Source organism: Palaemon carinicauda, chromosome 7, assembly GCF_036898095.1.
Source record: "Palaemon carinicauda isolate YSFRI2023 chromosome 7, ASM3689809v2, whole genome shotgun sequence".
NCBI lineage: Eukaryota > Metazoa > Arthropoda > Malacostraca > Decapoda > Palaemonidae > Palaemon > Palaemon carinicauda.
The window spans coordinates 88,004,459-88,011,958 of NC_090731.1; the positions used below are offsets into that span (position 1 = coordinate 88,004,459).

Consider the following 7,500-nt stretch of genomic DNA (forward strand, 5'->3'; position numbering starts at 1 on the left):
TCTCATAGTATACAGTAAATAGCCAAGTACCTCTTTGTTGCTTCTTTCATCCTCCATATAGTTATGGGTCAAATCCTTCCTACTTCCATCCACCATCTAGTGTTTTTTTCTCATGCTTCATTTATCATCTTAACAGTCAAGGCCTTTACTGCTTTTTTCATAAACCAAACATCTAAAGGCTCCTTTCTCTCGTTTCTTTTAGACTCCAAATAAGTATCGGCAAGCATAGGCTTTTCATTGCTTCTTTCATACCCCAAATAGGTAACGACATTTATTCTGGTTACTCATACTCTAGAGATAGAGGTTTCTTATTGGTTCTTTCATGTTATTCATAGATTTGTAGGAAAAGAAAACAGACTGTTCAACAAAAATATTGTTTTAGACTAATTTAGTACAAAAAAGCATATAACTACAGTACAACACCACCTTTACATTGTAACAGTAATTAATGATATAATAATCACAATAATGACATTGAATTGGAAAGCCCTTACAATGAAGACATGCATCCAGTTTAATATTTATACATAAATTATTTTCTCTCTCTCTCTCTCTCTCTCTCTCTCTCTCTCTCTCTCTCTCTCACTCTCTCTATATATATTATATATATATGTATATATATATATATATATATATATATATATATATATATATATATATATATATATATATATATATATATATATATATATATATATATATATATATATATATATATATATTTGTACACACACGAATCTTTTAAGGACACACTTACGGCCTAAAATATTCTGAAACAGCACTTAATCCTAGCCAATCAGTTAAAAACAAAGAAGCGTCAGCATTATATAGATATATGTTTATACACAAATGAAAAATAGAAAATGTCCGGCGTATTCATCACTAAAAAAGATGCGCCCACTGCGTAAGAGAACTTTCCTAACAGAAGTGTCAAATTCTGAGGAGAAAAACGACGACAGGGATAGGAAAATGTGAGGAGAGAGAGAGAGAGAGAGAGAGAGAGAGAGAGAGAGAGAGAGAGAGAGAGAGAGAGAGAGAGAGAGAGAGAGAGGACGGTGATATTGATTGGTGGCGTGACCTTTCTAACAAGGGCTCCAGGAGAAGGAAGAGGAGCACGAAGAAGGGAGGGGGAGCGGAGGGGGAGAACTTTAGTTGAGAGGGAGAGAAGAGGGAAAGGTAGTGCAGGTATACCCAACTACAAGGCAGCACTAGAGAGAGAGAGAGAGAGAGAGAGAGAGAGAGAGAGAGAGAGAGTAGCTAGCATAACATTCATACGATCTATAATCCGAATTTGAGATAGCTTTTGTCATCTTGACACCGACAAAAAGGGGGTATAATCCTTGAAAACCAAAGCAGCTTTAAATAGTTTACCATTTAGAACATATCAATTTCCCATGCTTATCATCTTCATCTTGCTAAAAATAGCAATACTAGGCCAAATCGCTGAGAAAAAAACTACGTAACCAACAGGAAGCGAAAGAAAAATCGCTATCTCCCTGCCAAAGCTCTCCTATCCCACACGCACAAACACACTTATTTAAATCTATCTTCTTTACAGAATCGGCCACTCGCAAGACTCCATGTCCCTTCATACCGAACGTCAATATACAAGCCACACATTTTTTGTTTTGATCCGTTTCCTCTTCAGACCACTAACTTCCCGAATACAGCAGTAGAATCGAGACAAAATTCTTCCTCTTCAATAACGAAAAATAGTGAAAAAACCATGAAAGAAAGAAAGTGTGTAAATATTGAATGTTATTTATTCGAACCTAAAGGAATGAGGCATAATCATTTCGTTGAAAAAGAAAATTCTTTGACATGCTGGAAATGGAGGCCTTCCGCGATCCTCACCTTATAGACAAGGTTGTAGCATTTTTCTCCGGGGTACTTCCTTCCTCACCGATGGTCTTCCATCTTTCAGTTTATGAAGTTTTCGACGTGAAATATCAAACAAAAATGCATGGTCCTGATGGATTCAGGCACAGGATAGTGATCGCAATTCCGGTATTCTTTTCCAATCTTAAGATATCCCACCAATAATATGTGCATATAATTATTATTTCCCTTTTTACAAATTATTTTCAAGAAAACATAATTATTCAATTTTGGGAAGCATCTATTTTTATTGCATCCTAAGCTAGTGTATGTAAAATAAATAATGTATGTTACATATCCAATTTATGGCAAAAATAATTCATTCGTCCGTATCATATACTGTTATTCCAATGAGAAATATTCACTACGATCATTTTTTCGGGAAAAATACAGTTTTACTGATATTGATCTATCATGCAACTTCCTGATAGCCAATATCAACGTCTTCAGTCTGTCAAGTCAATATATAGAAGACATAATATCTCAACAGATTAGCTAAAAGTATCATAAAAAATATAAGCAGCATCTTTACAGGTAAGCAATCTAAGTATATCCTTGAAAATTTTAAACTTACTTTTGCTTCCCAATATAAGAAAAGATGTCACAATTCTTGAAGTAATTACTTAATATAAATCCAAAACAATGTGAATTAATTTAAAACGCGACACTAAACTCGCCAATAAAAAACATTATCATCCTTTAAATCATGCATGTTCGTTTAAACTGAAAAGACAATATTGACGAAGTAAAAAAAGCAAATAACTTTTTTTAGGTAAAAAAAAACTACATTTACAATGTTCACAAATCTCATTTCAAAAATACAAATAGCCTTTCATTAGACCTACGAGAAGAAAATCTTTCAAGTAAAATGATAATAATTGCAAGATTAACAACTCATTCCAGTCAAATGGTAAGAGATGCATTGAAAAAAAACTATACTGTAGTAGTTGCTGAGTCCAACTTCTTTCGGATGAAAGTCACACAATAAGCACCAAATGCAATAATTTTGGTAATATTCTAAAGATATTTGGAGATGGGTTGAATATGAAACATTTCTATATACCTGTAATGGAACAAATAACATTGGCAACATTTTCTATACACTGAATTTCACACGGAGGATTGGCATTATTTTCTACAAAAACAAAAGGATATTGATAGGAATTGCAACATTTTCTATCAAACTAGAATGGGACATAACTAGGATATGTTAAAAAATTTCAAAAACTTACATTGGAACATGGAATCAAATGATAACCTATTCCATAAACCTAGAATGAACCATGGGTAAGTTATTGCTTTGTAATTGCTCAATAATATCTATACCAATAACGAAAATGAAGTGTGATTGCTAATGAATCTACTACGAGACCATTGGAGACAAGGCATTATTATTATTATTATTATTATTATTATTATTATTATTACTTGCTAAGCTACAAACCTATTTGGAAAAGCAGGATGCTATAAGCTCAGAGGGCTCCAACGGGGAAAATACCCCAGTGAGGAAAGGAAACAAGAAAAATAAAATGTATTTATTACAGTAACAACATTAAAATAAATATTTCCTAAATAAACTATTATTATTATTATTATTATTATTATTATTATTATTAGCTAAGCTACAACCCTAGTTGGAAAAGCAAGAAGCTAATAGCCCAAGGGCTCCAACAGGGAAAAATAGCCCAGTGAAGAAAGGAAATGCGGAAATAAATAAATGATATTAGAAGTAATGAAAAATTAAAATGAAATATTTTAAAAACATTAACAATATTAAAACAGATAATTGATATATAAAATATAAAAGGACTTGTGTAAGCCTATTCAACATACAAACATTTGCTACAAGTTTGAACTTTTGAAGTTCTACTGCTTCAACTACCCGATTAGGAAGATCATTCCACAACTTGGTCACAGCTATGCTGATAATGTTTTACGGAAATACAAATTTCTTCAGAGCTTTAATGGAATTCAAAATTTACCAGAATCAACTACTATACTTTTCCCTTTTTATACCTTTAGAGATTTAAAATATTAAAAAATGTTAAGATATAATGAAAGCCAACTATCCGAAGGAAAGTTATTTAAACCTACTGTGATTTAAGTTGCTATACTGACTGTGGATACACTTTTTTCATCATTGAGTCTGAAAGTGTTTTGCCAACTCTTTCCCATTTGTCCCTCAATATGGACATTGAGGACACTGGAAATTCTTCGTAGTATGTACAAGTATGATGTTTCTCTTTAGATTACATTCATTTCAGGTCTTGTAAGTGCAGTGTGGGCACAAAAAGGACTTTTCCCCTGTATGAGTACGGTAATGTTCCAAGAGATGGCACTGGTTGTTGGTACTGTATGTACAACATGGACACATGCTTTTTGGGTTCCTTGGGCAGCTTACTGTGTACTTTGTTGGCGTAAACAGCATCTGCTTGGGGAGCCATTTGACTGACACTACCCGACCATACCATCTGGTGGGGTTGCTGCGATCCGGAGACAGGTACTGGTTGATGGCCTTGGGTTCCTTCCTCAGGAAAGGATTCTAAAATAGGAAACCCTGAACCCATATCACCAGTACCAAGCCACCCTTGCATTCCAGAGGGGTCTGGTAATGCCTCAACGACATCCTCATGCAGAGGCTGCGCTTTAATAGGATCTAACTGATGAATAAATTTACTACCATGCTCCTTGCCTCCTGGAGAAGTATCACCACCCGTATGGGAACTATATTCTGCTCCAGGATCTTCATTAGGACTTTCATCTACTGTTTCCACAATTTCTTCTTTGACTAGAGTTTCTTCTGCAGTTTCCTGACGTTGTACTATATCAACTTCTTGCTTTCTTGGCAGGTCTAATCTCTGACTACCATCCTCTCCTGGTGCTCCTTCTGTAGTATTATTTTGATCCCATGACTGTCCAGGTTCTATTCAAAGAGGTGACACAGTCGGACTATTATTTTTATCATATTGAGAGCTAGAAAAATTTTCGGCCCGCCGCCGTCTTTTCGGGTGAGGGCTGGCTCTGTCATCACGTGAATTCCACGAATAGTTTCTTATAGTTGTGGTGGTTCATCAAGCACTGCTAAACCTTTTATTTGTAATAGCTCTGCTACTTTTATTAAACGTGCTTGGTCATTTTGCACTACTGACACAACTCCATCATACATGTAACTAAGAAGTGCTTCAAGTTCATCACATTTAACACCTTTGCCTAATGATATCCCAGGATGTTTACAAGGAGTGTTCTCAAACATTTTCTCAAAATATTCACTACATGAAGATAAAACTAAATGAAGTGAGCGATTGGTTCCCGGTGAGAGTGGGGCTGAGACAGGGATGTGTGATATCGCCATGGATGTTTAACTTGTATGTTGATGGAGTGGTGAGAGAGGTGAATACTCAAGTGCTTGGACGGGTATTGAAACTGGTAGACGAGAATGATCATGTCATGAATGGGAGGTAAATCAGTTGTTGTTTGCGGATGATACTGTACTGATTGCAGACGCGGAAAAGAAAATTGGCCGATTAGTGACAGAATTTGGAAGGGTATGTGAGAGAAAGAAGTTGAGAGTTAATGTGGGTAAGAGTAAGGTTATGAGATGTACGAGAAGGGAAGGTGGAGCGAGGTTGAATGTCATGTTGAATGGAGAGTTACTTGAGGAGATGGATCAGTTCAAGTACTTGGGTCTGTTGTTGCAGCAAATGGTGGAGTGGAAGCAGATGTAAGCCTGAGAGTGAATGAAGGATGAAAAGTGTTAGGGGCAGTGAAAGGAGTGGTAAAGAATAGAGGGTTGGGCATGAATGTAAAGAGTTCTGTATGAGAAAGTGATTGTACCAACTGTGAGGTATGGATCAAAGTTGTGGGGAATGAAAGTGAAGGGAGACAGAAATTGAATGTGTTTGAGATGAAGTGTCTAAGGAGCATGGCTGGTGTATCTCGAGTAGATAGGGTTAGGAACGAAGTAGTGAGGGTGAAAACGGGTGTAAGAAATGAGTTAGCAGCTAGAGTAGATATGAATGTGTTGAGGTGGTTTGGCTATGTTGAGAGAATGGAAAGTAGCTGTCTGCTAACAAAGGTGATGAATGCAAGAGTTGATGGGAGAAGTACAAGAGGAAGGCCGAGATTTTGGGTGGGTGGATGGATGGAGTGAAGAAAGCTCTGGGTGATAGGAGGATAGATGTGAGAGAGGCAAGAGAGTGTGCTCGAAATAGGAATGAATGGCGAGCGATTGTGACGCAGTTGCGGTAGGCCCTGCTGTTTCCTCAGGTCGCCTTGGATGACCGCGCAGGAGATTCAGCGTTATGAAGCTTCATGTGTGGTGGATAATGGGGGAGGGTGGGCTGTGGCACCCTAGCAGTACCAGCCTAACTCGATTGACTCCCTTGTCAGGCTGGGAGGAACGTAGAGAGGAAAGGTCCCCTTTTTTTCATTTGTTTGATGTCAGCCACACCCCAAAATATGTATGTATAAAAATACAGTACGAAGAGTTATATACTGTATAAGCTGGCAGTACGAAAAATATGAAATGGGAAACCAGGTAAGAAACGCGCTTATACAAAACTTTATATCAGAAAAACCATAATAATGGAGATCGTTCTATATCAAGTCTAACAGTAGAAAGAAAAACAACCTTCAAATGCAGGCAGACTATAAAACTTTTTTAATTACTAATTTCAGAAACTTTTGGAATAATTTTTGGAGAGAATAACGTTTCCCTAAATAATATTACACGAGGAAAATAGATGGCACACAATCGGTTCCAGATGTTAGCCGGGGGACTACAGCTCCACTAATGACATTTTCGATGGGCACGGAGCCAAATTAGAACTTATTTGTAGATTGCATTGAACTGTCATATTGTAAGATTCTCGCAGAGATCATGATTCGTAAACTCTGCATCGACGGAAAAATACTAATCTAAAAGTATGATAAAGTAAGATGAACGAGATTTAGTAGTGTAAACATTAATGATCCATTTGAATCAATATCAGAACCTGAATTAGGCGATGTAAACATTTGTTATAACTTACTAATATAATTTTGTAAACTTCCTATATCTGAGAAAGATTTTGAATGGTAATCGCGTTAGCAGAACATTAGATCATAGACACCTGTTCCTAATTCAATTTTCGAGTCCAAAAGGCTAGCAAATACGATTCTTGAAAACTAATGAGTAATTTGGAAAGAGAAATCAAATTATTTTATTGGCAGTATTAAGAAATAGGTAACATTTAAACAATTATAACTGAAACAAAGTAAAACTAAATCTAAGTTGGCATGGAGGAACAATCATTCATGTAGTCAATAATATAGGCAATTTAGACCAGCCACCCATTGAGACATCACCGCTGGGGAGTTATTGGGATCTTTGACTAGCCAGATAGTACTGCATTGGATCCCTCTCTCTGGTCACGGCTCATTTTTCATTTGCATACACATACACCGAATAGTCTGATCTATTCTTTCCACATTCTCCTCTGTCCTCATACACCTGATAACACTGAGATTACCAAACAATTTTCCTGCGCTCAAGGGGTTAACTTTTGCACTGTAATTGTTCAGTGGCTACTTTCCCCTTCGCAAGGTTAGAAGAGACTCTTAAGTTGTGGTAAGCAGTTCTTC

The 7,500-nt window shown here is 36.4% G+C and overlaps 1 protein-coding gene and 1 pseudogene across 2 annotated transcripts in view; both read right to left on the minus strand.

Annotated features, from left to right (window-relative positions):
• Window positions 1-7,500, minus strand: part of LOC137643958 (neuronal calcium sensor 2) — a 736,704-nt gene that overhangs the window by 443,736 nt on the left and 285,468 nt on the right. The window lies entirely within an intron of this gene.
• LOC137643743 (protein bric-a-brac 2-like) lies at window positions 4,134-5,131 on the minus strand (annotated as a pseudogene).